This window comes from Somniosus microcephalus, chromosome 13, assembly GCF_052327205.1.
Source record: "Somniosus microcephalus isolate GS21.2 chromosome 13, FLI_Smic_1.0, whole genome shotgun sequence".
In the NCBI taxonomy this organism is placed as follows: domain Eukaryota; kingdom Metazoa; phylum Chordata; class Chondrichthyes; order Squaliformes; family Somniosidae; genus Somniosus; species Somniosus microcephalus.
The window spans coordinates 65,599,092-65,612,892 of record NC_140999.1 but is presented as its reverse complement, the minus strand read 5'-3'; the positions used below and the strand labels follow the sequence as shown (position 1 = coordinate 65,612,892).

General features: G+C 49.8%; 1 protein-coding gene across 2 annotated transcripts in view; it reads right to left on the bottom strand.

Annotated features, from left to right (window-relative positions):
* palm1a (paralemmin 1a) overlaps nucleotides 1-13,801 on the bottom strand; it is a 661,170-nt gene that overhangs the window by 416,075 nt on the left and 231,294 nt on the right. The gene's annotated exons all lie outside the window — the stretch shown is intronic.

Below are 13,801 nucleotides of genomic sequence, written 5' to 3'. Positions count from 1 at the left end.
TACCATCTCCTTTTGCCTCGCACCATCATCCCTTCTGTCATTTAACCTCTGCTGCCTTCCACCCAATCACAGACCTTCTCTTTTGTTCTTTCCTCCCCTCCCCCCTTTCCCTGCACCGGCTTAAAAACCTGTTCCATCTCCAACTTTTTCCAGTTCTGACGAAGGGTCGTCGACCTGAAACGTTAACTCTGTTTCTTGCTCCACAGATGCTGCCTGACCTGCTGAGTGTTTCCAGCATTTTCTGCTCCATTAGTCAGTTGAGAGAGGCAGCTGGCCAGCTTTGGGCTGGTCAACATCACAGTGCCCAGGGGCTGTCGCGGGTGGGCGGGGTGTGGGGGGAGGGGGGGAGCGGGGTGGGGGGGGTGGTGATGTGGGGGGGCAGTTAGGGCCGTTTCACAAGTGGGAAGGAGGCAGACCCCGAGGCTGCAGAGATCCAGACTCTCCTGTCCTCCTGGCCCCACTCAGCAAAGTTTGTGACTTGCCTTCGAGGGCTCCCTCTTCTTCCCTGCCATGTTTTACTGAGCAGAGCGAAGTGCCCCTCTCGGGCTGTTAAAGTCAGAGTCTTGACGGCAGTATAGGACCACGATTTTCATGTATTGATGAGGCTCCTGCATGAGCCAGCTGGACACCTCGGTCACCTACAAAAAGGGCCCAGTTAAGATGGTGGCGGGCGGGGGAATCGAGCGGGAATGAGGCGGTAAGTCTTTGCTCAACTTGTTTAACTGTGTGCCCGCCCCAGTCCTGCCGGGTAGGGTAGATTCAAATCCCTTCATCTGCTCCTTATGGCAGGAGAGGAGGTGGACAACGGAGATAAATCGTAGTACTGTATTTTCTAATCAGTGAGAAACTAGAAACTGTGGAGGAACAAAGAGACTTGGGAGTCTGAGTATACAAATCATTAGAAACTAGCAGCAGACAGGAAGAAAATCAATCACAAAGGCTAATGGAATGTTGGCCTTTATCTCAAAGGGCTGGAATACAAAGGGTGGAAGTGATGCTTCAGTTGTACAGAGCCTTGGTCAGACCCCATCTGGACACTGCATTCAATCTGGGCACCGCCCCTCAGGAAGGATAGATTGACCTTGGAGGGGGCGGAGCACAGATTCACCAGAATGATACCGGGGCTAAAAGGGTTAAATTATGAGGTCAGGTTGCATAAACTTGGCTTGTATTCCCTTGAGTTTCGAAGATTGAGGGGTGAACTGATCGAGGTGTTTAAAATGTTAAAGGGATTTGATAGGATAGATCGAGAGAAACTATTCCCTCTGGTGGGGGCTCCAGAACAAGGGGGCGTAACCTTCAAATTAGAGCCAGGACATTGAGGAGGGAAATCAGGAAGCACCTTTTCACTCAAAGGGTAGTGGAAATCTGGAACACTCTCCCCCAAAAGGCTGTGGATGCTGTGGGACTAATGGAGCTTTCAAGACTGAGATCGATAGGGTTTTGTCAGGTAAGGGAGTCAAGGGATAGGGAGCTAAGCAGGGTAAATGGAGTTGAGGTCCTGATCAGCCATGGTCTGATTGAATGGTGGAGCAGGCTCAAGGGGCTGAATGGCCTGCTCCTGTTCCTATGTTTCTATGAGTTGGAGTTTATGTAGGGTGGAGATGGGAAGGCGAGCGAGGAGACCCTTGAGGAAGGAAAGCCTTGGCGGCAATGAAAGTTTCGGCAAGAGTTTCAGCAGCGGTGGGATTGAAGTAAGGGTGGTAATGGGATCTGCAGAGTCAGCGTGCAAAGCACAGGACCATTGGCCTGTATGGGAGGACTCGGCCCATCTGTGTCCTGAATAAATAGCAGCAGCACTTTAAACTCTGTACAAAGCCAACCATTAGTTGGTGTGATAACAATACCCCTTTAAACAGTATTTCAGTCCTCTGAACACCACAGGCCTGCTCTCCAAAAGGTTGAAAGAAGCCATTCAGCTCAAAGTTCTCAAATCTTTCAAACCTCAAGTGAAGACCGCTTTATACAATGGGATTGGTATACATTACATCTGAAAATTCCCAGCCTCCTGATAGCTTTGAAAGAAATATTAGCAGTTTTCATATTTCAACAGGAAGACAGTACTGTTCTAGTCGATCTGATTTCCTTTATCACTCTGCCCATCTCAATTCAACATGAAGGACCTTTGTCCTTTTATGTCACTGTAAATGGGAATGTGCTTAATAATTGTACGATTTCAAAATGCCTTCTACAATTGAGCACTGTGTTCAGTTCTGGTTATCAAGACACAGGGCAGACAGTCGAACTCTGGGGGCAGAGCAGAGAAGGTGCACGAAATTCATTCCCAGTGTCAGGGGCCTGAGTTATGAGGAAAGACTGGAGAGAGACTTGCGTGTAGAAATTAGTATGTGTTGCGGCCAGTTTTCGGGCAGTAAATGGGCGCAGAAAGTACTAATTTAGCAGCGGAACAGCCCGTGCCCAATCTGCACAGGCGTTGGTCCAACTGCTAAATTTGTGGGGTCTTTTTTTTAGTTGTCTTGGAAGGACACCTAATACTGGCGCTCGGCCCCTTAAATATGTAAGTTAGGGGCCAACGTCTGTTGAATGGCCCCCATCCAGAAATTAGTCGCCGATGAGCATCGCAGGCTCCAGGATCTACTCAGGATTCTTCAGCAGCTCTTGAGGATGCTTGGGAGGCTCAAGAGGACGGAAATTAAAGTCTTGGCTCAGGCGAGCTTCCTGTGGAGCGACCAGCTTGCCTCGAGTATGGTGATAAGGCCTCAGGCCTCCATCGATCCTCGGGCCTCCATCGATCATCGGGCCTCCATCGATCCTCGGGCTTCCATCGATCCTCGGGCCTCCATCGATCATCGGGCCTCCATCGATCATCGGGCCTCCATCGATCCTCGGGCCTCCATCGATCCTCGGGCCTCCATCGATTATCGGGCCTCCATCGATCCTCGAGCCTCCATCGATCCTCGGGCCTCCATCGATCCTCGGGCCTCCATCGATCATCGGGCCTCCATCGATCCTCGGGCCTCCATCGATCCTCGGGCCTCCATCGATCATCGGGCCTCCATCGATCCTCGGGCCTCCATCGATCCTCGAGCCTCCATCGATCCTCGGGCCTCCATCGATCATCGGGCCTCCATCGATCCTCGGGCCTCCATCGATCCTCGGGCCTCCATCGATCCTCGGGCTTCCATCGATCCTCGGGCTTCCATCGATCCTCGGGCCTCCATCGATCCTCGGGCTTCCATCGATCCTCGGGTTTCCATCGATCCTCGGGCCTCCATCGATCCTCGGGCCTCCATCGATCCTCGGGCCTCCATTGATCCTCGGACCTCCATTGATCCCCAGGCCTCCATCGATCCTCGGGCCTCCATCGATCCTCGGGCCTCTTGGTTCGGATGGCTCAAAAACAGGCCCAGACCAAAATCTACCCCTTAGGCTTTACAGCCTGAAAAGGAGGCACCGACCGGAGAGGAGATGTTACAGAGCAATAGAAGAGATAAATCTGGAAAATTACATCAAACTAAACTAGGAGAGGTGATTAAGGGGACATGGGTTCAAACTAGCAAAAGTTAGATTTAGGACTGAGGTCAGAATGTTCTTCTTCACCTAAAGAGTGATAAAAATGTGGAATGGACATCAGCAGAGAGTGGAAGCCAAAACACTGCGATCATGTGTACACAGTTCTGGTCTCCATATTACAAAAAAGATATAGAGGCTCTGGAGAAGCTGCAAAGAAGATTTACAAGGATGCTAACAGAACTGAGAGGTTCTAATTATCAGGAAAGATTGAACAGGCTGGGGCTCTGTTCTCTAGAAAAGAGAAGACCAAGGGGTGACCTGATAGAGGTCTTTAAGATTATGAAGGTGTTTGATCGGGTAGACGTAGAGAAGATGTTTCCACTTGTGCGGGGAAGACCAGAACTAGAGGCCATCAATACAAGATAGTCATTAGTAAATCCAATAGGGAATTCAGGAGAAGCTTCTTCACCCAGGGTGGAGAAATGAGGTTTTCTCTGGATGGGTGAATGGAGTTCCTCATTTGCATTCTGGAACATGACTTTGTCAAAAGGTGGAGCGTTTCACAAATTTGCATGTCACCATGATAATCATTCCAATTTAGTATACCCGTAATTACCCTGTGATCATCTAAATGACCATTCTGGAAATAGTGACCATAATATTACACGGTTTTAATTGGCTAACAGAACCAAAGGCACTGAGAATCTACAGTTAATTCCGGATTTTAAAAGAGCTAACTTTCATGAAAAGACCGAAGACTTGAAACAGGTCGACCCTACTGGTTAGGAATAGGACTGAAGTCGATAATTCCCAGGAAAGTAGAGGCAATTACCGCACACAATGAAAGGAAACTAAGATCGCTATTGTATCAGCAAAAAGGTTAATGGGAAAGAGGATCGTGGACAGCTGTGGGAGCAATGGGGAAAGCCTTTTTATCTACATTAAGCATCAGAAGACCATCAAAGACTGAATTGGGTCATTAAGAGATTCTCTAGGACTGATTAGAAGGGATTCTCAGGGTATGGCAGAGGTGCTAAATGAATACTTTGCATCAGTCTTCACTCTTGAAGATGATGCTCAACTAACAGCATTAAGTTGTGCTATTAAAATTAAATTATTAATATTAAAATAGATGAGAATATCGTATGAGACAGAATAAGGAACCTTAAAAGAGATCGGGCTGCCGGCCCAGATAATAGCCACCCGAGGGTCCTTAAAGAAATGGGACAGGGTCTATCCAAGACCCTTGCCGGTATCTTTATTAGCTCACTAGAGTCGGGTACTGTTCCTTCAGACTGGAAGATTAACTGCACCAATCAGCTGCTGTTAGAAAACTGCCATTGGACACAGCTGCGGACGTCACCTCTGTTGTGATCTGGTCCTAGGACCATGCTGACATACTTAGCGTCAAGGCACTGGAGGTGGACTTGGCAGGGTGGGGCAGGGGAATGATTCCTGGTGGATGGCATGATCCTGCCAACCCCATTTATGCCCACAAAAGTGGAGAGGTGGAGTTGAACCCAAGAGGTGCCCGCACCCACTTCTGGTGGGATTTGCCAACATCCAGCCCAGATCCCATTCCAAACTTTGCCCAGCCAAGCCGATTCCACCGCCAATGTGCCCCCCACATGCCTAGGAGTTTTGGGCCCTGTATATTTAAATCAACAGTATTAATTGTAACAGTATAGATGAATTCTAACCCTAGGGATTGTACAGGGATTGTGAGCTCCCCAACTGGGTTGGTGTGTAAATGCATCACCCGGTGTGTCACTGAGACGTACAGGGCAGGTCGGTTCCTGGTTTGATCCCAGGCCCTGCTGAGTTAGTGGATCTCAGCTGGGGAATTAGTACAGGCCTGCCAACCGGCCTTCATAATCTTGGGATAGGGAGAAGAACAATCAGCCGGATTTCCTGTCGCGCTTGGCTATCCAATGACCTCGGCTGGAAGGCCCCTATACGTAGTTGTGAAGTGAGCACAGATTTGGGGATTGGTTGTATCATCACCACACCCACCCCCCACCCATGCTTTGTTGAGCAGTCAGCCAATGCCATTTAGCATTGCTTACACTTGGAAAAATGGCCACTTGGGGCAAGGTTGTGGAATATTTCTGTAACCTTCCGCCAACAGCAGTCAGGAAAGGAGGGGAGGAAATGATGGCGTGGTGGGCGGGGGGGAGGAATAAACAGTAGAGCCTGTCGTTATTTAGACTGCACCTTGTATCACCTTATCACCAGATACACATCCCACAGGGGCTAATGTACGATAAAAGTGCACGATAATTTACTCAGCCTCGTCATTGAAGGTGAACACATCAATGGCCGGTACTATCAACACCATTCCACAGGCAGGTTGAAGCACAACTCATCCTCGCATCACAGCCAGCACTAATAGCCAAGTTGTATTTATTCTTTGACTGTCTGTTGTTAATACGGAGGAAATATTACAGCATCAGGAGGTGACACTCTATCCTTACATACAAATTCTGTTATATACAGACATAGAATTGGATGTAGCAGATGGGGCCAGTTAATCAAAGTAATTTTGTTGAGTGGGTTATCAGTCATACTGATGTTTGCCAATGGATAAATGCCAGAATGAAGTGGTTGTAATCTTGATTAACACTGCTCAGTGTGCTGAACCAGTGAGTTGCTGAACCCCACGGGGCCAGGAAGGCCCCAGCTTTGATTCCTGGTCTGTGTTGAGTCAGCTGTTTGCTGGGGGAGGGGGGGGGGGCGGTCTGGGTTCGGTCACTGATGCCCAGTGTTACCCCATTATTCTTTTGAAGCTTTGGTACCTGTCTTGGGTTGGGGAGATGAATATTGGTTGTAGCTCCTGCTTCTGTTCACTCTCCAGCAATGCTCGCTGCAAGTGCACCTGTGTGTGGCTTGGCTGAGAAGGTTTTTTTTTTAAATATACATTTTTCGGGATGTGGGATTCGCTGGCATTTTTTACCCATCCCTGGTGGTCCAACTTGCTCAGCTACTTCAGAAAACAGTTAAGAGTCAACCATGTTGGCATGGGACTGGAATCACATGTAAGCCAGATCGGATAAGGATGACAGGTTTCCTTCTCTGAGGAACAGTAGACCATAAAGGATAAAGGATATGTCAGCTGGGGCTCAGTGGTAGCACTCTCGCCTTTGGAGTCAGAAGGTCGTGGGTTCAAGTCCTGTTTCAGGGACCTGAGTATCTTATCTAAGCTGACACTCTAGAGCAGTGCTGAGGGAGTGCTGCACTGTCGGAGGTGCCGTCTTTCAGATGAGACGTTAAACCGAGGCCCCGTCTGCTCTCTCAATGGATGTAAAAGATCCCATGGCACTATTTAGAAGAAGAGGAGGGGAGTTATCCCCAGTGTCCTGGCCGATACTTATCCTTCAACCAACATCACTAAAATAGAACTCCTGTTTGTGGGACCTTGCTGTGTGCAAATTAGCTGCCGCATTTCCTGCATTACAGCAGTGACTACACTTCAAGAGTACTTCATTGGCTATGACTTGCTTTGGGACAGCCTGAGGTTGTTAAGGGCATTGTATAAATATAAGCTCTTTCTATCTTTTTAGTGAATCAGTTGGGTTTTTACAACAATCCGACAGCTTCATGGCCACTTTTACTGATACCAGCCTTTTATTTCCAGATTTCTTTCCAACTAAATTCAAATTCTCAGCCTCCCATGGTGGGATTTGCACTCCCATTCTCTGAATTACTGGTCCTGTAACATAACCACTGCATCGCTGTATCCCTACCAATACCCTGGAGGTTCTGGTGGCCTCCAGCTGGGGTTACAGTGAAGACCAGTAGAAGCCACCACAGAATTTCAGGGCCTCATTGTGTAGGCTGATGCTTGTAGAACAGTTACTTGGGTTAGGTACCAGAAGGAATTGGACATGAGTATGACTCAGCACCTCTTGGGAAGAAAAACTCAAAATCACTTTTTTTTATCTGGTGTGGATTTGATGATCCAAAATGTCTGCTTCCTTTCTGCTCCCAGCCAGTAAAAGTCAGCTCGAACTAAGCGATATTCTGAGTTTTATTACATAATTTATTTGGCTGGAATTCTCTTAAGAACTCCCTTGAGACAGTGAACGGTCGAAGGATTTCCTCCGCAACCTGTTCATTTAACTCTCAAACTACAAAGAGCGTCTGCTGCCTGGGACACTGGCACAGGCTGACACGATGTGGCAGAGCATTCCTTGCCTGCAACTATTACAATTAAATTTGCAGAGTAAAATTTTAACGTACTATAAATTTCCTCAGTCATGTCTGTGAGATGGACAGTTCAGGATTTTTAGGGTACATTATGCATCTTTCGTTGAACAAACATTCCTCCTTATTCCCAAGGATTGTTTTCCCTGCTTTAGGCACTGGGGTGGAAATATTCGGGCCTGAAATGGGCGGGTGCACGGAGTGCCAACCTGGGGGCCTGAGGCTGGTCTGAAATCGGGCATCATTGTGCGGGCGAGCTGTTGGCATCTGTTGCAACGCCACAGGCCTCTCGCCCGCTGGGTGAAGAGGCACGTGGCCAGAAGGTAATCACTGGGAGGTGGTGAGCGGGGTACTGTGGAGTGGGGGGGTGGTGGGGTGGGCACACTCCAGCTCCTCCTTTATCCACAGCCATGTTTTTAATTAAAAATAAACAAACCTCTTTGTGGTGGCTGCTGCTTCGGCCGCTGATGAACCCCGAGTGGAGAAGGTGCTTTGCAATATCCTAATTGGTAAAGGGGGCCTAAAACAGGTGGTGGCCCCTCATTTACATATGTAAGAAACCTACTGCTTGTGTAGGTGACCGCCAGGGTGGGTTGGTCCCTGTGATTGGCCCTCCTAGCTCCGTTTTACGCCTATGAAACAAGTGCAAATAGGTCCATTTTCTATAAAATCGAGGCTGACACCCAGTGCAGTGCTGAGGGAGTGCTGCACTGTCGGAGGTGCCATCTTTCAGATGAATCATTAAACTGAGGCCCTGTCAGCCCTCTCAGATGGACGTAAAATATCTTATGGCAATATTTTGAAGAAGAGCAGGGGAGTTCTTCCGGCCAATATTTATCCTTCAACCAACTTTACTAAAAACCAGCTTATCTGGTCATTATCTCATTGCTGTTTGTGGGATCTTGCTGTGTGCGTAAATGCCGTGTTTCCTACATCACAACAGTGACTACACTTCATGTGTATTTCATTAGTTGTAAAGCGCTTTGGGACATCCCGAGGTGGTGAAAGGCGCTATAGAAATGCTTCTTTCTTTCTTTCTTTTAACCCACTGACCTTTGCTGGGTGGGGTTCACCAATGCTGGCTGCGTTCCAGATCTTTGTCCACGTGCTCGTTGTAAACCGGGACCACCATGGTGGGCATTGGAACCAAGCCCAATAGTGCCCGCAGACAAGGTCCACCAGCTCACAGCACAGCTCACTGGACGGCCAGCTCACTGGATAGACAGCTCACTGGACGGCCAGCTCACTGAACGGCCAGCTCACAGCACAGCTCACTGGACGGCCAGCTCACTGGATAGACAGCTCACTGGACGGCCAGCTCACAGCACAGCTCACTGGACGGCCAGCTCACTGGATAGACAGCTCACTGGACGGCCAGCTCACTGAACGGCCAGCTCACAGCACAGCTCACTGGACGGCCAGCTCACTGGATAGACAGCTCACTGGACGGCCAGCTCACAGCACAGCTCACTGGACGGCCAGCTCACTGGATAGACAGCTCACTGGACGGCCAGCTCACAGCACAGCTCACTGGACGGCCAGCTCACTGAACGGCCAGCTCACAGCACAGCTCACTGGACGGCCAGCTCACTGGATAGCCAGCTCACTGAACGGCCAGCTCACAGCACAGCTCACTGGACGGCCAGCTCACCGGACGGCCAGCTCACCGGATGGTCAGCTCACCGGCTCACCGGACGGCCAGCTCACTGGACGGCCAGCTCACCGGATGGTCAGCTCACCGGCTCACCGGACGGCCAGCTCACTGGACGGCCGTCTGCAGCGGAAGACCTGGCTGGCATCTCCCTTCCCTACTCAGGGACACTGAGACCAGTTGGAGTGCCCCAACCGCTGCCTTGGCCGAGATCAGACCATGGTTTGAGGGCTCCTGACCAATAACATACTGGTAGTGCCATTGCCCACTGAGGCATCAAGGGAGCTACACGATAGTTTCAACCAAGCGGAGAAGAGGTGTGCACGGAACCCAACAGCAAGAAGCGAGGGTGGGTGGTGGAAGGTGCCCAGGAAATGCCTCACAGCCCCAGGGAGGATCTGCTTTAGAAGGTTAGGGTGCTCCGAATTCAGCTGCCAAGGTTTCAGGGGGAGGGCATGGGGGAAAGTTTCATGGTAGCCAGTCTGCCTCTAAGGGCTAAGTCTGTGGGCCAGATGAAACGAGGGTTACCAACTCTGGTTGGACATATCCCTGGAGATTACATCACATGACCTCCCACCTCCAAAATCCCCACCTGGTCAAACAGCCTTCTCTCCCCATCTCCCACATTTCTAGAACTAATGAATGAAAGGGTTCCGAGAAATTGATAAAAACTTCATTTTTTTTGACGCTTCGATGATTATCTCCTGGGTGTTGCTGGCAGCAGCGTCGAGGAGGTCAATCTTCAGTCCTGGAGACTCCAGGCCAATCCAGGAGGGTTGGCAACCCGAGAAGAAAATGTTCCACGGGCTGGATGGGGCCCACGGGCCGAGTGAGTCTAGAGACGTGAGAATTCCTCTGATCAGTCTGGGTCATGTCATTAATGCATTTGTGAAGATTTTCTCTCTTGCATATTCATGGCACATGCCTGCCAATGCAGCGACCCACAGTAAGTAGAGGGGCAGTACTGAGGGAGCGGCGCATTGTTGGAGGGGCAGTACTGAGGGAGCGCCGCACTGTGGGAGGGGCAGTACTGAGGGAGCGCTACGCTGTCGTTGGGGCAGTACTGAGGGAGCGCTGCACTGTCGGAGGGGCAGTACTGAGAGAGCGCTGCACTGTCAGAGGTGCAGTACTGAGGGAGCGCTGCACTGTCGGAGGGTCAGTACTGAGGGAGCGCCGCAATGTCGGAGGGGCAGAACTGAGGGAGCGCTGCACTCTCGGAGGGGCAGTACTGAGGGAGCGCCGCACTGTCGGAGGGGCAGTACTGAGGGAGCGCTGCACTGTTGGAGGGGCAGTACTGAGGGAGCGCTGCACTGTCAGAAGGGCAGTACTGAGGGGCTGCTGCACTGTCGGAGGGGCAGTACTGAGGGAGCGCTGCACTGTCGGAGGGTCAGTACTGAGGGAGCGCTGCACTGTCAGAGGGGCAGTACTGAGGGAGTGCTACACTGTCAGAGTGTCAGTACTGAGGGAGCACTGCACTGTCGGAGGGGCAGTACTGAGGGAGCGCCGCACTGTCGGAGGGGCAGTACTGAGGGAGCGCCGCACTGTTGGAGGGGCACTACTGAGGGAGCGCTGCACTGTCAGAGGTGCCATCTATCGGATGAGATGTTGAACCGAGGCCCCGTCTGCCCACTGAGGTGGGAGCAAAAGATCCCATGGCCACTATTTTGAAGAAGAGCAGGGGGGTTCTCCCCGGTGTCCCGGCCAATATTTATCCCTCAACCAACACCTAAAAACAGATGATCTGGTCATTATTTCATTGCTGTTTGTGGGAGCTTGCTGTGCATAAATTGGCTGTCGCATTTCCTACATTACAGCAGTGACTACACTTCAAAAGTACTTAATTGGCTGTAAAGCTCTTTGGGACGTCCTGAGATCATGAAAGGCGCTACATAAACGCAAGTCTTTCTATTGCAGCTCCACATGTGCGAAGGGGCAGTTCTACCCTTCGTATCTCCTGACGGTGATGTGGCTCAGATTAGCGATTCAGGTTGTGGCTTTGTGCCTGTGATTTGTCGACACACTGGAGGAAATTTTCAGCTTGACCGCCTGGCGATGATGGGATGCAACTAGGGCGGGTTCAGCAACAGGTCAGCGATTCGCTCCGCCAGATTATCACCCAGGGTGAAGCTGGAAATGACCCCCAGTTAGCTTCCAATCTTGATGTGCTGCCAAGTCTCAGTGCCCCCCTCGGCCTGGGGGAATTGGAGCAGGTCTGGTGGCCGAGGAATGCCCATGTGCTGGTTCACTGCCAAGCCTCAGTACCCCCCTCGGCCTGGGGGAACTGGAGCAGGTCTGGTGGCCAAGGAATGCCCCAGGTGCTGGTTCACTGCAGGAGGGGAAAGAGGTGGACGGGAGGATTGAAAGAAAGTCATGGTGGCACAAACCAAACCACAGAGTCTTCTTTCAGGACTGTTAATGAGTGTAGGGAAAGAAATCAGAAACAGAAAAAGAATGGAAGAGCGTGCATTGATATAGCGCCTTTCACTCCCTCAAAACATCCTAAAGTAATTCACAACCAGTTGAGTACTTTTTAAAGTGTACTAATGTAGGAAACACGGCAGCCAATTTGCGCACAGCAAGGTCCCACAAACAGCAATGAGCTAAATGGCCAGATAATCTGTTTTTAGTTGTTGGTTGAGGGTAGCCAGAGAATCGCCTGCAGTGGAGACCAGAACCGTCCCACGTATGGGGCAGGTTTGGAGAGGAGGAAGGAAGTCAGAGAGGGTGCAATCACTAGGTCTTGTACCTTCAAGTGCGTTGCTTTAGACTGCTTCTGGCAGAAGCCCGGTAGACAGGCCGACCACCTGCGTACTTTCTCATCTGCATGTGGTCCAAAACTTGGGGGGCAGCTCTAGAGACTGGGGTGCGGGGGCGGGGGGCAAAGGGTGGTGGGTAATGAACTCAGAAGGACTCATATTTTCACAAATCAAAACTTTCAATAAGGAGTCAAAGTCTCTATTGCTGAAGTTACGAGCTGTCACAATCAGGAACTGGGTGTGCCAAATTCAAGCTGTTTCTGGGAAATTAATAAATTGGGCAAAGTGAATGCTTCCTCTAAGGACCAAGGCCCACCATAGTCACCAAACAAAGATGGGTTAGCATAGGCCTGACTAAAAAAAATCCTGCAACATTTACTGTTGATCCATTCAGGATAGCTTCCCTTTAAGGAGCAGAGGACAAGAGAATCTTAACAGTCAGGCATTGAGTGCGGCTGGGCTATTGGTTTCAGTGTCACATCCCAACTAGTTACATCCTCATTATGGGATGGAAGTGTAGCATGCAGACAATCAATAGGCCCCAAAACATTCAGATGACTTGCTTTTTGAAAGAAGTCAGGGATGACCAGTGCTCTTTGGTGCTAGCACCCCAGAAACTGTTTATCAATGGTATCGGTCTTCTGATAAACAACAAAACATGAATCCTTGGACTAAACCATTCTAAGTGTTGAGGGTCCAACATGAAACGGACTTCATAGAAACTTGGAAGTGTAGTAAACCAGTGAGGAAGTAATAGACCTCAAGAGGACATAGACAGGCTGCTGGAATGGGCAGACACATGGCCGATGAAATTCAACACAGAAAAGTGTGAGGTGATACATTTTGGTAGGAAGAGTGAGGAGAGACAACACATAGTATTTGGTACAATTTTAAAGGGGGCGCAAGAACAGAGAGACCTGGGGGCATTTGTGCACAAATCTTTAAAGGTGACAGGACAGGTTAACAAAGCAGTTAATAAAGCATATAGGACACTGGGCTTTATAAACAGAGGCACAGAGTAAAAATACAAGAAGTTATGTTAAACCTTTATCAAACACTAGTTCGGTCCCAGCTGGGGTATTGTGTCTCAATGCTGGGCTTTGGAGAGGGTACAGAAGAGATTTACTGGAATGGTTCCAGGGATGAGGGATTATACTTATGTGGATAGGCTGGAGAAGCTGGGGTTGCTCTCCTTAGAGCAGAGAAGGCCGAGAGGAGATTTAGAGTAAATAAAGAGAAACTGTTTCCAGTGGCTGAAGGGTCGATAACCAGAGGACACAGATTTATGGTGATTGGCAAAAGAACCAGGGCTGTCATGAGGGAAAACTTTTTTACGCAGCAAGTGGTTAGGATTTGGAATGCACTGCCTGATAGGGTGGGGGATACAGAGTCAATAGTAACTTTAAAAGGGAACTGGACAAATACTTGAAGGAGGAAAACTTGAAGGGATCTGGGGAAAGAGCAGGAGAGTGGGACTAACTGGATCGCTCTTCGAAAGAGCCGTCACAGACTCGATGGGCCGAGTGGCCTCCTCTTGTGCTGACCTAGTCTATGATTTGATGTTCAGTAGAGCTTGACTTGTGCTACTGTGGAACCCAAGGTCCTTCTTCAGCAAACCACTGCGGCTGATTGGATCTTTGTTTTTATGAATTCTCAGGATGTGGGTGTCGATGGCAAAGTCGGCATTTATTCCCCATCCCTAGTTGGAAAGGCGGTG